At 47.9% G+C, this 16,021-nt stretch overlaps 1 protein-coding gene across 20 annotated transcripts in view; it reads right to left on the bottom strand.

Moving 5' to 3' along the window:
* LOC147124899 (muscleblind-like protein 3) overlaps nucleotides 1-16,021 on the bottom strand; it is an 834,930-nt gene that overhangs the window by 22,144 nt on the left and 796,765 nt on the right. The window lies entirely within an intron of this gene.

The following is a 16,021-nucleotide window of genomic DNA, read 5'->3' as shown; positions in this document are numbered from 1 at the left end:
TCCCCAGTCTCTCTCTTTCCCCCAGTCTCTCTCTCTCTTTCCCCCAGTCTCTCTCTCTCTCTCCCCCAGTCTCTCTCTCTCTCTCTCTCCCCAGTCGCTCATTCTCTCTCTCCCCCCCAGACTCTCTCCCCTCCCTCCCCCAGTCTCTCTCTCTATTTCTCTCTCTCTCTCCCCAGGCTCTCTCTCTCTCTCCCCCCCAGGTTCTCTCTCTCTCTCCCCCCAGTCTCTCTCTCTCCCCCCAGTCTCTCTCTTTCTCTCCCCAGGTTCTCTCTACCACCCCCCCCCCCATCTCTCTCTCTCCCCCAGTCTCTCTCTCTCCCCCCGTCTCTCGCTTGCTCTCTCCCCCCAGTCTCTCTCTCTCTCCCCCAGTCTCTCTCTCTCTCTCTCTGCCCCCAGTCTCTCTCTCCCCCCCAGTCTCTCTCTCTCCCCAGTCTCTCTCTCCCCCCAGTCTCTCTCTCCCCCCAGTCTCTCTCTCCCCCCAGTCTCTCTCTCCCCCCAGTCTCTCTCCCCCCCAGTCTCTCTCTTTCCCAGTCGCTCTCTCTCCCCCAGTCAATTCAATTCAAATTGCTTTACTGGCATGACAAGGTACATCTTATGTTGCCAAAGCACCGAAAAAAACATTTATGGTTGAACACATAAACGCAGATCTATCCATACAGTGTATAAACAGATATATCCCTGTGTGTATAAATATACACTCACATAATATGTATGTACTCTTTTCTTAGATTTAATTGTTGTCCCTCTGCTTATGGCAAGCTGTAACATAGTTTGCCGCTAAAGTTACGCAATTTCTCTGTTCCCCCAATAGGTATGGGAGTTTTTGGTCGTCATTCAAATTTTTGAATTCAGGGCATATTTTTATGAATTTTGGGTAGAAATTCCCCCTTATGCCCTGATTTTTTCCACAAGCTGTGAGGAAGTGCATCTCTGTCTCCACCACTCCCTGACTGCAGTGAGAACATATCCTGTCCTCTCTTGGCAGCCAGGTCTGTCTGTGTCTGCCTTTTTCGATGGCCAGGCTATGCTCACTAAGTCTGTACATAGTCAAAGTTTTTCTCAATTTGCTATCTTTTAGGTATTCAGCCATGTTGTATTGTCTGTTTAGGGCCAAGTAGCAATCGAGTTTGTTTTGGGTTTTTGTTGTTTCTGTCCAATATGTCAGATATTTTTCCTTTTGTTTAGTGACAATTGTGTTGGGTCGAATTCTCTGTGCTACGATGTCACTGTCCTGGGGCTGGTTATTATTAGTAGTGTTAGCAGTTACTTCACTGAGTCCCAGGACTAGTTGACTGAGGGGACTCTTCTTTATGATCCTCTCTTGGCATTTCAGGGCTTCGTTATGATAGCAGTGGGGGTTGCTCATTTTTAGCTGTTTCCAAAATTTGGTAGCTCTTTTTTGGATAGTAATTAGTAGAGGATATTGGCCTAGTTCTGCCCTGCATGCATTGTTTGCGGTTTTCCTCTGAGTCCGGAGGATACTTTTACAGAATTCTGCATGTAGGATCTCAATTGGGTGTTTGTCCCATTTTGCAAATTCTTGTTGTGTGAGCGGTCCCCACACCTCACTGCCATAGAGTGCAATTGGTTCAATTACTGATTTAAAAATTTTGAGCCAAATGCAATGGGGATTTCTATTTGGATTGATTTTTTAATGGCATAGAAAGCCCTTCTTGCTTTCTCTTTCAGTTCATTCACAGCCAGATGAAAATTTCCCGTAGAACTGATTTTTAAGCCTAAGTATGTGTAGTTTGTGGTTTGTTCAATTTTAGTTGTTCCTAGTGTGAAATTTATTCTGGGTCCTTGATGTCTGGATCTTTGCTGGAACACAAGAACTTTGGTTTTTTGGCGTTTATTGTCAGGGCCCAGGTCTGACAGAACGACTCTAGCAGATCTAGGTTCTGCTGTAGACCCTCCTCAGTTGGTGAGAGCAGAACCAGGTCATCTGCATAGAGGAGGAATATAACCTTGGATGCATATAGAGTGAGGCCGGGTGCTGTAGATTGTTCAAGTAGTTTTGCCAATTCATTTTTGTAAATATTAAAGAGTGTCGGTGAGATGGGCGGGCCCTGCCCAGTCACTCTCTCTCCCCCATCTCTCTCTCTCCCCCAGTCTCTCTCACTCCCCCCACCTGTATTCTCTCTCCCCCAACCTCTCTCTCTCCCCAGTCTCTCTCACACACCCCGTCCCTCACTCTCCCCAGTCACTCTCTCTCTCTCTCTCTCTCCCACCCAGTCTCTCTCTCTTTCCCAGTCTCTCTCTCCCCCAGACTCTCTCTCCCCCAGTCCCTCTCTCCACCAGTCTCACTCTCTCCCCGCCTCTCTCTTTCCCCCCAGTCTCTCACTCGCTCTCTCCCCCAGTCTCTCTCTCTCTCCCCCAGTCTCTCCCTCTCTCCCCCAATCTCTCTCTCTTTCCCAGTCGCTCTCTCCCCAGTCTCTCTCTCTCTCTCCCCCAAGTCTCTCTCTCTTTCCCAGTCACTCTCTCTCCCCCATCTCTCTCTCCCCCCAGTCTCTCTCACTCCCCCCACCTGTCTCTCAATTTCCCAGTCGCTCTCTCTCCCCCAGTCTCTCTCTCCACCAGTCTCTCTCTCTCTCCCTGTCTCTCTCTCTCTCCCCAGGCTCTCTATCTCTCTCCAGGCTCTCTCTCTCCCCCAATCTCTGTCCCTCCCCCCAAGTATGCCCCTCTCTCCCCTGTCTCTCTCTCCCCAGTCTCTCACTTGCTCTCTCCCCCCAGTCTCTCTCTCTCCCCCGTCTCTCTCTCTGCCCCCAGTCTCTCTCTCCCCCCGTCTCTCTCTCCCCCCAGTCTCTCTCTCCCCCCAGCCTCTCTCTCCCCCAGTCTCTCTCCCCCTAGTCTCTCTTTCCCAGTCGCTCTCTCTCCCCTAGTCTCTCTCTCCCCAGGCTCTCTCTCCCCTAGTCTCTCTCTCCACCAGTCTCTCTCTCTCTCCCCGTCTCTCTCTCTCCCCCAGTCTCTCGCTCGCTCTCTCCCCCCAGTCTCTCTCTCTCTCCCCCAGTCTCTCTCTCTCTCCCCAGTTTCTCTCCTTCTCTCCCGCAAGTCTCTCTCTCTTTCCCAGTCGCTCTCTCTCCCCCAGTCTCTCTCTCTCTCCCCCAAGTCTCTCTCTCTTTTCCCCCAGGCTCTCACTCTCTCTCCCCCAGTTTCTCTCACTCTCCCCCCAGCCTCTCTCTCTCTCCCCCACCTCTCTCTCTCTCCCCCCAGCCTCTCTCTCTCTCTCTCCCCCAGCCTCTCTCTCTCTCTCTCCCCCAGTCTCTCTCTCCCCCCCCCAGTCTCTCTCCCTCTCTCTCCCACAGTTTCTCTCTCTCTCTCTTTTCCCCCCAGGCTCTCTCTCTCTCTCTCCCCCAGTTTCTCTCTCTCTCCCCCCCCAGCCTCTCTCTCTCTCTCTCCCCCCAGCCTCTCTCTCTCTCTCTGTCTCCCCCAGTCTCTCTCTCCCCCCCCCCAGTCTCTCTCCCTCTCTCTCCCCCAGCCTCTCTCTCTCTCTTTTCCCCGCAGGCTCTCTCTCTCTCTCCCCAAATTTCTCTCTCTCTCTCCGCCCCCCCCCCCAGTCTCTCTGTCTCTCTCTCCCCTCAGGCTCTCTCTCTCTCTCTCCCCCCCCCAGTCTCTCTCTCTCTCTCTCTCTCTCTCCCCCAGCCTCTCTCTCTCCCCCCAGCCTCTCTCTCTCTCTCCCCCAGTTTCTCTCTCTCTCTCCCCCCCCCCCCCCAGTCTCTCTCTCTGTCTCTCCCCTCAGGCTCTCTCTCTCAATTCAATTCAATTCAAATGCTTTATTGGCATGAAAGTTTACAGGGAACCATATTGCCAAAGCTTACATAACAAAAAGTACAGTTTTCCAACATTCTGTAGGTGTCAAACAATTTTGACCTTCGTTGGGTACAGACAATATTAATTTAAACAGTCGTTGACCCTCGTTGGGTACATTCAGTATTAATTTTTAAACAGTCGTTGGGTACACTCGGTATTGATTTAAACATTCTTAATATTTATATATGCTATGGGTGTGCTCGTTAGTCCCTCACTGTTCCTCAGGTTGTGACATGTTGTTACATATTGGGCACCAAGGTATGGTCTGTCTCCTTCTCCCAGGGCTAATCTTAATTTTGACAGATCATCCAATTCTTTGAAATCTGGGGTTGTTTGGCTGAGCTTGTCAAAATATATGTTTCTTGTTTTGTTGAATTTTTCGCATTTTAGGAGGAAGTGCATCTCTGTCTCAACCTCGCCGGCCAGACATTGATCACATATTCTATTCTCTCTAGGCTGCCAGGATTTCTTGTAGCTTCCTTTTTCAATTGCCAGTTGGTGGTCGCTTAGTCTGTACCTGGTGAGGGTCTGTCTCTGTTTTGTGTCTCTGATGGTCGAGAGATAGTCTGCCAGTTTATATTCTCTTTTTAGGGCCCGGTAACATTCTAATCTGCTTTGGCTTTTGGTTATTTTGTTCCAATGTTCCAGGTAGGTTTCTTTGCATTGTTTAATGATTTGGTTCACTCGGATTGGTGTTTAGAGGGCAGTGTTGGTCTGGGACTGGTCAGGGTCCGGCTGAGTAGGAGTACTTAGTTTCAGTAGCAGCTGACTCAGGGGACTCATTTCTGGGTTCAGCTCTTGGGTCTGGAGGGCTTTAAAATGAAGGGTGTCTGGGGAACTAGATTTGAGGTGATTTAGAAAGTTTAGTGCTCATTTTTGGATGTTTATTATCAGTGGGTATCTGCCTAGTTCGGCTCTACATGCATTTGTTGGTGTTTTCCTTTGGGTGCGAAGAATGCTTCGGCAAAATTCTGCATGTAGGGCTTCTATTGTGTGTTTTTCCCATTTAGTGTAGCTATGGTGATTGAGTGGGCCCCATACTTCACTACCATACAGCGCAATGGGCAGGATTATGCTGTCAAATATTTTGAGCCAGATTTTGATTGGAATTTGGATGTTGTAGAATTTTCTTTCTTTTGCATATAGGGCTCTTCGGGCTTTTTCTTTTAGTGCATTCACTGCTATGCTGAAGCTCCCTGATGCTGTGATGGTTAGACCAAGGTAAGTGTAGCTCATAGTGTGTCCTATGATGGTATCACTGAGAGTAAACTGGTATTTGTTTTCCTGACATCTGGGCCTTTTTTGAAAAATCACGATGTTGGTTTTCTTTAGATTTACTGTCAGGGCCCAATTTTGGCAGTATTTGTCGAGTAGGTCTAATTGTTGCTGTAATCCTTGTTCTGTGGGAGACAGCAGAACCAGGTCATCTGCATAGAACAGGGATTTCACTTCCCCATCTAGGAGACAGAGACCCGGTGACTCGCTTTGCTCCAGCATGTCTGCTAACTCATTTATGTATATGTTGAACAGGGTCGGGCTCAAATTGCAGCCCTGCCGGATGCCTCTTCTCTGGGTGAAGAAACCGGTGCGTTTGTCTCCAATTTTGACACCGCATTTATTTTTCAGATACATCGATTTAATAAGGTCATAGACTTTGCCCCCTATTCCACACTGAAGAAGTTTGTAATAGAGCCCTTCGTGCCAGATAGAGTCAAAAGCTTTCTTGAAGTCAATGAAACAAGCGAATATTTTCCCATTTTTTGTTTGGTGTATATGTTTTTCAATGAGAGTGTGAAGGGTATAGATATGGTCGGTGGTGCGGTGTTTTGGAAGAAAGCCTATTTGATTTTTTCTAAGGATATTATGTTTGTTAAGAAAATCCAGCAATCTACTATTTAGAATACTGCAGAATAACTTCCCTAGACAACTGTTGACACAGATGCCATGGTAGTTATTTGGGTCTGATTTGTTTCCACTTTTATATATGGGGGAGATTAGTCCTTGGCACCAGATATCGGGAAAACAGCCTGAACGCAATATGATGTTGAATAACTTGAGTACAGCACCCTGCATCTCCATATTGCTGAACTTGAGCATTTCATTTTTGATGTTGTCTGGACCACAGGCTTTCTTTTAGGTGGAGAGATTTTGTTTTTGTGGCCAGTTCTTTCCAAGTGATTGGGGAGTCTAGAGGGTTTTGGTTGTCTTTAATTGTTGCTTCTAATGTGTGGAGTTTTACTGTGACATGATGTTGACTTGGGTTTGTTTCGTTTATTGGGATGTCTTTGTAGAGGTTTTCAAAATGTGTTCTCCAGATGTCGCCATCTTGAATTGGTAATGCTTGCAATTGTGTTGTACTCAGGTTATTCCACATATCCCAGAATTGATTTTGATTAATGGAGTTTTCAATTTCTTCGAGTCTTTTGTGGGTATAATTTTGTGTTTTGTTCCTAATGGTGTGTTTATATATTTTGAGGGTCTCATTGTATCTAATACGTAGGTCTGGATTGTTTGGTTGGCGATGCTTTTGGTTTGATATTTTTCTCAGGTCTTTTCTGGCATTTTTGCATTCGTGATCAAACCATTTCTCATTTTTTTGTCTTTTGTAACGTTTCCTCTTCTGTTTCACAAGGTCGGCTTTTACAGCTGCCTCATGGAAGATCATATTTATATCATCTATGGCCATGTTTACACCATCTCTGGTGATCTCATATAGATTTTCTTTAAATTTTGATATTTTACTTGTGCGATCAGGTGAATTTAGTGCTGTGATGAATTTATCTCCACTGTCTGGGGCCCATTTGTATGTCTGGTTTATTTTATGGAGCTTACTGGGTTCCTTTTTTGTGTCTGTAGTTTGGGCAGAAAGTTTAAGGTACACATTTATTTGGTTATGGTCTGAGAGGGGGGATTGCTGCCTGACAGTGAATGCGTTGATATCGCAGGGGTCCAGGTCAGTGATTGTATAATCCACCACACTAGACCCAAGAGTTGAGGAATATGTGAGTCTCCCTAAGGAGTCCCCTCTGAACCTACCGTTAACTATGTACAGGCCTAAGGCTCGGCAGAGTTGCACTACCTCCCTACCACTTTTATTTATTTCACAGTCAAGGTTGTTCCAATTTGCGATGGCTGGTGTGACATATAAAGGGGTCTGGCCAAACACATGGTTGTTGCCCTGTGGGTCTATGAAGTCAGGTTCACATCCGGTCCTTGCATTTAGGTCCCCACATAGTAGCACCTTTCCTTGGGCCTGGAAATGGCTGATTTCCATGTGGAGAGTATCAAATAACTCCTCTTCAAAATATGGCGATTCTATTGGAGGTATGTAGATCGCACATAAATAGACATCTTTTTTTGCTATTCCTATATTTTTATCTAATTTTAGCCATACATGTGATTTCCCCTGTTTTATCGGTGAGATGTGTTTGTCCAGTTCTCCTTTATACCACACCAAAATTCCCCCGGAGGTTCTGCCCTTGCGTGTCTTAGTGTTCTTTACTGAGGGCACAATGATTTCATGGTACATTGGAGGACAGTGGGTGGGCACGTCCTTTTGACACCATGTTTCTGTTAACACAATTATATCAATGTCTTTTATAGATTTTAGGAATTCAGGGTCTGTACTCTTCATCCCAAAAGTTGAGGAGCGGAGACCCTGGATATTCCAGCAGCTTATGTGGAAAGAACGCATCTATATAGTTCAAAAAAACGAAATAAAATGGACCTATTTTGTGGGATGGGTGTGAAAACACTAGTTTATATAATGCTAAATGACGATTTAGTATAAATTCCATAAGGCATGCACATACTGCTATCTAATAATAGTAATAATAAAATAACAATAATAATAATTTAGTACATTCCTCTCCAGCTTTCCATCAGGGTGCTTATCATCGTCATGATCTTTCTCAGTTCTTGGTCTACAGTCTGTGGTCTAGAGGGGGGTCTGGGGTCAGGTACAATAGCACGGTTCTGTTGCTGGTTTTGTATAGGGGGGTGGGGGGACAGTGGTGGTCCTGTTTGGGTTAGGGCTCCCAATGGTAGAGGGGGTGGGAGGGGTGCGTCTTTTGGCAGTGTTTATGAGGTTTTTTGCGAAGATCCACATCCGCTGTTTGAGTAGATGTATTCCGTCATAGAGGTCCCTTGTGTTGATGTTTGGGTGATGGGCCAGGTGGACGTTGGGGAGGGCAGTACATCTCGTGTTGATCTCCCTGTTGGTGTTGTGGATTACATAGGCTGGGGTGTCCTCTCTGGGCAGTAGAGTGGAGATCACAATCCGCGCCTCGGGGAATTCCATGCTGGCCTTCTCCGCCATCCTGCTCACTGCTCTAGCAGTGCCTTCCCGTAGGGTGCGTAGGTCGTTTGTGCCTGTGTGGATCACAAGCCATTTTGGGCTTCCAAGGGATTCTCTGTTCAGGATCTTCATTGCATGGCCTGTGTTGCTGCACCATTTTTTCAGGACTTGCAGACCTGGGAACATCCTCTGGGGGTCCAAAAACTTCCCGTTGGAGTCGGTCAGCAGGACCGCCTGAGGGGCTGGCTTTTCAGACTGGGTAGCAGTAGTCTGGGCAGGACTCGACTGAGGGCTGGTTGTTGGCTGAGTTTCTGGGGTAGGCTGTGTGACAGGAGCGGGGTTTGGGACCTGCGGTGTGTTCCTGTTCTGGTCGCAAGGTAAAGAGGGTGTAACATCCTCGTGTGGGGGGGCATCCGACGGGTTGTGTGTCCCTGTGTGTGTTGTTTTTGTGTCAGCAGGTTGTTGGACCTTAAGAGGTTTGTGTTGCCTGCTGAGTTCATTTTCCTGCCTTTCTACGGCCTCCTTCGTTTTGTTTAGCTGAGTACGGAGTTCTTTGATCTCATTTCTTTGCTCCTCCACGATCTTTCTCAACTCGTGGATGGTGGACTCGTTTTCCGCTGTTTGAGTTCCTCCTTCAAATTCTTGGCCTGTGTTTCCCTGTATTCATTGAAATCGAGTTCTAGTTTGGACAGACTCTCTTTCAGCAGTTTGTTTGCGTTGAGAGGTGTGGGAGGGGTGGAGATGGTCAGGGAGGTGTGTGTCTCTGCTGGACTCTCTTCTTCTTCCTCCGCTTGGCTCTCTTCACCCTCTGTTTGGCTCTCTTTTGCCTCCTGTCCATTGGTCCTCTTTGTGTCTGCCTTAGTTTTCAACTGGGGGAATTCCTTTTCAAAGGAGTCCAAATTTTCTACATTCCCCTGTATCATGATCTTTCCTTTTTTGTTGTAGTAGCTTATAGTTAGCAGGGGGTCATCTTTATCTAGGTTTCCATCTTTACATATTTTCAGTCTGCCTCCCATGCTAATACCTTCACTGGAGACGTGTGCATAGTTTTTTTGTAAAGCCTCCTTCCATGAGGGAACGGAGTCGGTGTAGAATATGAGGTTGTTCTTCTTCCTAATCCCTTTGTGTGTGACATAGTCAACGTAGAGGACCTCTGGGTTATTTTGTAGTGTTATATCCTTGTGTTTATCCTTTGCCTTTATACTGTTGCATTGCTCAGGATATTTCACTTCCCTGCTTTGTGTCATTGTAGTCGTTTGTTTTTTTTTCGTAGCTAGATAGCTTTTTTTTCTCTTTTTTTTTGTGTCGTGTTCCACCTTATCCCACTTTTAGGTCCAAAATTGAGAGTTTTTCAGGGGTTCATCTTAGATATAGCTGCTCTTAAAAGTTTCTCTCTCTCTCTCACAGTATTTGGGAGCCGGTGCCTTCGGGCTGCTCCCCTCTCGGGCTGAATCTGTCTCTGGGCCTCAGTCTCAGGCCTGGGCCCTCGGGTTTTCTCAGGTTTCAGGCTCCTGGCTCGGGTTGTTTCCCTCTCCCTACCGTTTCTCTCGGGGTTTCTCTCAGTTTTTGGGCCTCGCTCTCCTGGTTTTTCCCCCGAGTTTATTTTATTTATTTATTTTTTTTTCTTTTTCTCGCGGGTTTGTTGTGCTTTTTTTCAGGGTTTTTTTTTTCGAACTAAACTTAAATAAAATTAAACATAGGTAGAATTAAGTAAAACTTTTTTTCAGGACCCGGTGTTTTCCTCTTCCGACTCTCTCACTCGCTCTCCGGGCCTTGGACTCGCTCTCTCTCCGTGTCCCAGACTCGCCCACTCTCCGTGCCCCGGACTCGTTCGCTCTCCGCGCCCCGGGCGGATTTCCTCGCGTCGTCGCGTCGGTCTCAGGCCCCCAGTTTTTCTGACTCACCAGGCTGTTTTCCTCCAATCCCGCGGTCTCTGGGCTTCAGTCCGGTTTCCCCCGGGTTTCAGGCCCTGGGCTCGGGTTGTTTCTCTTACCCGAATTCGCGCTCTCCAGGCCCTTTCTTCCAGGCCCTTTCCCCACTCTCCAGGCTCGGGCTGTTCCTCTCTCGCTGTCTCTCTCGGTCTCTTTATACTGTCCTGGCTCGGGCCGCTCCTCCCGGTCTGGGTCTGGGAGCCGCTGTTTCCCGGTGTCTCCGGGCTGCTCCCCCTCTCCGACCCCGTGGTATCTGGGCCTCGGTTCCCGGGTTCACCCTCCCCAGGCCTCGTACTCACTGTCCTGGCTCGGGCTCGGGCCTCTCCTCCCGGTCTGGGTCTGGGAGCCGCTGTTTCCCGGTGTCTCCGGGCTGCTCCCCCTCTCCGACCCCGCGGTCTCTGGGCCTCGGTCTCGGCCCGGCTCCTCGGGCCTTTCCCGGGCTTCAGGCTCCGTGCTGCGGCTGCTGCTTGGGCTCTGCTTTGGTGCCTCGCTATTCCGGTTTTTCCCCGGGTTTATTTTACTCTATCTCGCTGTCTTTTCTTTTTTTCCTTTTTTTTTCTTTTTTTCTCTCTCTCCCCCCAGGCTCTCTCTCTCTCTCCTCCAGTTTCTCTCTCTCTCCCCCCCCCAACCAGTCTCTCTCTCTCTCTCTCTCTCCCCCCACAGTCTATCTCTCTCCCCCAGCCTCTCTCTCTCTCCCCCAGCCTCTCTCTCTCTCTCCCCCCAGCCTCTCTCTCTCTCTCTCCCCCAGTCTCTCTCTCCCCCCCCAGTCTCTCTCCCTCTCTCTCCCACAGTTTCTCTCTCTCTCTCTTTTCCCCCAGGCTCTCTCTCTCTCTCCCCAAGTTTCTCTCTCTCTCTCTGCCCCCCCCCCCGCCCCCCAAGTCTCTCTCGCTCTCTCACCTCAGGCTCTCTCTCCAATTTCCAATTTCCAATTAAAATGCTTTATTGGCATGAAAGTTTACAGAGAACCATATTGCCAAAGCTTACATAGCAAAAAGGTACAGTTTTCCAACATTCTGTAGGTGTCAATCGATTTGACATTTGTTGGGTACATACAATATTACTTTTAAACAATATTAATTTTAAACAGTCTTTGTACTTCATTTGGTACGTTCAATATTAATTTTAAACAGTCTTAATTTTAAACAGTCCTCAGGTTGTGACATGTTGTTACATATTTGGCCCCAAGGTATGGTCTGTCTCCTTCTCCTAGGACTAATCTCAATTTTGACAGATCATCCAATTCCTTGAAATCTGGGGTTGTTTGGCTTAGCTTGTTGAATAATATGTTTCTTGATGTGTTGAATTTTTCGCATTTTAGGAGGAAATGCATTTCTGTTTCAACCTCGCCAGCCAGACATTGATCGCATATTCTATTCTCTCTAGGCTGCCAGGATTTCTTGTATCTGCCTTTTTCAATTTCCAGTTGGTGGTCGCTTAGTCTGTACCTGGTGAGGGTCTGTCTCTGTTTTGTGTCTCTGATGGTCGTGAGGTAGTCTGCCAGTTTATATTCTCTTTTTAGGGCCCGGTAACATTCTAATCTGCTTTGGCTTTCGGTTATTTTGTTCCAATGTTCCAGGTAGGTTTCTTTGCATTTTTTAATGATTTGGTTCACTCGGATTGGTGTTTGGACGGCTGTGTTGGTCAGCTCTCTCTCTCTCCCCCCCAGTCTCTCTCTCTCTCCCCCCAAGCTCTCTCTCTCTTTTCACCCAGGCTCTCTCTCTCTCCCCCCTGTCGCTCTCTCTCTCTCCCCTGTGTGTCTCTCTCTCTCCCCTTTTGATCTTCTCTTCTCCCCCCAGCCAGCAGCGAATCCAGTACTCCCACAGAGCTGAAGAAAATGTGGCCACGCTGCAAGGTCGCAACTGTTGGGTAATGCGCATGCGCAGATGGCCACAGTAATGGTGGTGCGGACAATCAGCATTCACATTCAGTACCTTAGGGCTCAGGGTCAGGCCTGTAGCAGGCTCCAGTGCACAGGTGCCGAAGCTCACCCCTGCGGGCCTAAAAAATGAGCATGTGGGATGCGATTAAAAAGAGCGCCTGTGTGCTGGGGCGTGCTCCAGCGGGACCGCGCGGCTGGCAACACCTGGTGCGCTGCAACCTTGAGAGAACTGTGTGGCCGTGTACCTTAGGGGGAACAGCACTCCTGACTTGTGCCTTGTAGATGGTGGAAAGACATTGGGGAGTCAGGAGGTGAGTCACTTGCCGCAGAATACCTAGCATCTGACCTGCTCTTGTTGCCACAGTATTTATGTGGCTGGTCCAGTTAAGTTTCTGGTCAATGGTGACCCCCCAGGATGTTGATGGTGGGGGATTCGGTGATGGTAATGCCATTGAATGTCAAGGGGCAGTGGTTGGACTCTCGCTTGTTGGAGATGGTTATTGCATAGCACTTGTGTAGTGCGAATGTCACTTGCCACTTATCAGCCCAAGCCTGAATATTGTCCAGGTCTTGCTGCATGCAGGCATGGACTGCTTCATTATCTGAGGAATTGTGAATGAAACTGAACACTGTGCTACCATCAGCAAACATCCCCACTTCTGTCCTTACAATAGAGGGAAGGTCATTGATGAAGCAGTTGAAGATAGTTGGGCCTAGGGCACTGTCCTGAAGAGCTCCTGCAGCGATGTCCTGGGGCTGAGATGATTGACCTCCAACAACCACAACCATCTTAATTTGTGCTAGGTATGACTTCAGCCAGTGTAGAGTTTTCCCCCGATTCCCATTGTCTTCAATTTTACTAGGGCTCCTTGATGCCACACTCGGTCAAATGCTGCCTTGATTTCAAGGGCAATCACTCTCACTTCACCTCTGAAATAAAGGTCTTCTGTCCATGTTTGGACCAAGGCTGTAATGAGATCTGGAGCCGAGTGATGCTGGTGGAACCCAGCATCACTGAGAAGGTTATTGGTGAGTAAGTGCCGCTTGATAGCACCATCGACGACACCTTCCATCACTTTGCTGATGATTGAGAGTAGACTGATGGGACGGCAATTGACCGGATTGGATTTGTCCAGCTTTTTTTGGACAGGACATACCTGGGTAATTTTCCACTTTGTTGGGTAGAGGCCAGTGTTTTAGCTGTACTGGAACAGCTTGGCTATAGGCACGGCTAGTTCTGGAGCACAAGTCCTCAGCACTACAGCCAGGATGTTGTCAGGACCCATAGCCTTTGCTGAATCCATTGCACTTAGTCATTTCTTGCTATCACGTGGAGTGAATCGAATTGGGTGAAGACTGGCATCTGTGATAGTAGTGACGTCACGAGGAGGCCGAGATGGATCATTCACTCGGCACTTCTGGCTGAAGGTGGTTGTGATCGTTTCAGCCTTGTCTTTTGCACTCACGTGCTGGGTTCTGCCATCGTTGAGGGTGGGGTTGTTCATGGAGCCTCCTCCTCCCGTTAGTTGTTTAATGGTCCACCACCATTCACAACTGGATGTGGCAGGACTGCAGAGCTCTGATCTGATCCGTTGGTTGTGGGACCGCTTAGCCCTGTCATGCTGCTTCTGCTTTTTAGCATGCGTATAGTTCTGTGTTGCCGCTTCCCCAGGTTGGTACCTCATGTTTAGGTATGCCTGGTGCTGCTCCTGGCATTCTCTTCTACACTCCTATTGAATCAGATTTGGTCCCCTGGCTTGATGGTAATGGTAGAGTGAGGGATATGCCAGGCCATGAGGTTACAGATTGTGGTGGAATGCAATTCTGCTGCTGTTGATGGTCCACAGTGCCTCTTGGATGCCCATTTTGAGCTGCTAATCTGTTTTGAATCTATCCCATTTAGCACGGTGGTAGTGCCACACAACACGATGGAGGGTGTCCTCAGTGTGAAGACGGGACTTCGTCTCAACAATAACTGTGCAGTGGTCACTTCCACCAATACTGTCATGGCCAGATGCAGCTGCGACAGGTAGATTGGTGAGGACGAGGTCAAGTCGGTTTTTCCTTCATGTTGATTCTCTCACCACCTGCTGTCGGCCCAGACTGGCAGCTATATCCTTCAGGACTTGGCCAGCTCGGTCTGTAGTGGTGCTACTGAGCCACTCTTGGATATGAACATTGAAATTCCCCACCCAGAGTACATTCTGTGCCCTTGCTACCCTCAGTGCTTTTCCAAGTGGTGTTCAACATGGAGGAGTACTGATTCATCAGCTGAGGGAGGGCGATAGGTGGTAACTAGCAAGAGGTTTCCTTGCCCATGTTTGACCTGATGCTGTGAGAATTTGTGGGGTCCAGAGTCAATGTTGAGTACTCCCAGGGCCACTCCCTCCCGACTATATACCACTGTGCCACCACCCCAGGTGGGTCTGTCCTGCCGGTGGGACAGGATATACCCAGGGATGGTGATGGAGGAGTCTGGGACATTGGTTGAAAGGTCTGATTCTGTGAGTATGACTATGTCAGGCTGTTGCTTGACTAGTCTGTGGGACAGCTCTCCCAATTTTGGCACAAATCCCTAGATGTTCGTGAGGAGGACTTTGCAGGGTCAACTGGGCTGGGTGTACCGTTGTCATGTCCAAATCTGATGCCGATGTCAGTGCCGGGTGGTCTATCTGTATATGGGGTAACTATATGATACTGCCTGTATATGGAGTAACTGCATGATGTCACCTGTATATGGCGTAACTACGCCTGTATTGAGGGTAACTACATGATACAGCCTATATATGGGGTAACTACACAATGCAGCCTACATATGGCGTAACTACATGGTACAGCCTACATATCAACAACTTGCATTTATATAGCGACTTTAACATAGTAAACCATTCCATGGCACTTCACGGGAGCAATTATCAAACAAAATTTGACACCGAGCAACATGAGGAGCTATTAGGACAGATGACCAAAAGCTTGGTCAAAGTGGTAGGTTTTAAGGAGGGTCTTAAAGGAGGAGGGAGAAATAGAGAGGCTGAAAAGTTTATTGAGGGAATTCTGTAGTTTAGGAGCTAGGGAGCTGAAGGCCGTCAATGGTGAAGCGATAAAAATTGTGTATGCGCAAGTGGCCAGAAATGGAGGAGCTCAGAGATCTTGGAGGTTTGTAGGGCTCGAGAAGGTTCGAGACGGCTCGAGACCCTTACACAGAGATAGGGAGAGTCGAGGGCATGGAGGGTTTGAAAGCAAGGATTATGAATATGGAATAACCACATGATAAAACCTGTATATGGAATAACTTCAGCTTGTATACACAGTAACTACACGATGCCTCCTGTATATGGAGTAACAACATTATACAGCCTGTAAATGAAAGAAGGAAATAAAAAAAGAAAGAATTTGCATTTATGTAGCGCCATTCATGACCTCAGGATGTCCCATAGCGCTTTACAGCCAATGAACTACTTTTGCAGTGTAGTCACTGTTGTAATGTAGGAAACGTGGTATCCAATTTGCGCACAGCAAGCTCCCATAAACAGCAATGTGTTAATGGCCAGATGATCTGTTTTTTACTGGTGTTGGTTGGAGGATAAGTATTGGCCAGGACACCAGGGAGAACTCCCCTGCTCTTTGAATTAGTGCCTTGGGACCGTCTGAATTGTGAGCTAACTACACAACCAAGTAATCAAATTCTGCTGGCTGTTGAACAATAAAAGATCCCTGCTGGGTAAATGAATTGTTATGTAACACACAAGACCACAAAGTCAGTTTAACCTGCTCTGCAGCTGAGGATGAAACAGAGGCCAGCGACAGGATCTGGGAGCGGAGGACGTTGACAGGAGCTGCAATTACGAAGACAATCTCATTGCACGAGAACAAAATGGGATCGATTTTCAACTTGGCGCTCGAGCGTAAAACTGGCGTTGTGGATCGGCCGCCCCCTATAGAAACCGACTGGTTTTCATTCCCATTGATTGTCTTTATATCTCTTTGGTTCATGGTTCTTTTATATCGAACTGCGACAATTCCATTCTCAAGCAGTTCACTAACGTTACAGCCTTTTATTCTTCCCACTTTAAATGTGGAGCAATGCAACTGTGTTTCTAACTA

This window comes from Somniosus microcephalus, chromosome 1 (assembly GCF_052327205.1).
Source record: "Somniosus microcephalus isolate GS21.2 chromosome 1, FLI_Smic_1.0, whole genome shotgun sequence".
NCBI classification, from domain to species: domain Eukaryota; kingdom Metazoa; phylum Chordata; class Chondrichthyes; order Squaliformes; family Somniosidae; genus Somniosus; species Somniosus microcephalus.
The sequence above is the reverse complement of the archived record's forward strand: the minus strand, read 5'-3'. Positions and strand labels throughout refer to the sequence as shown.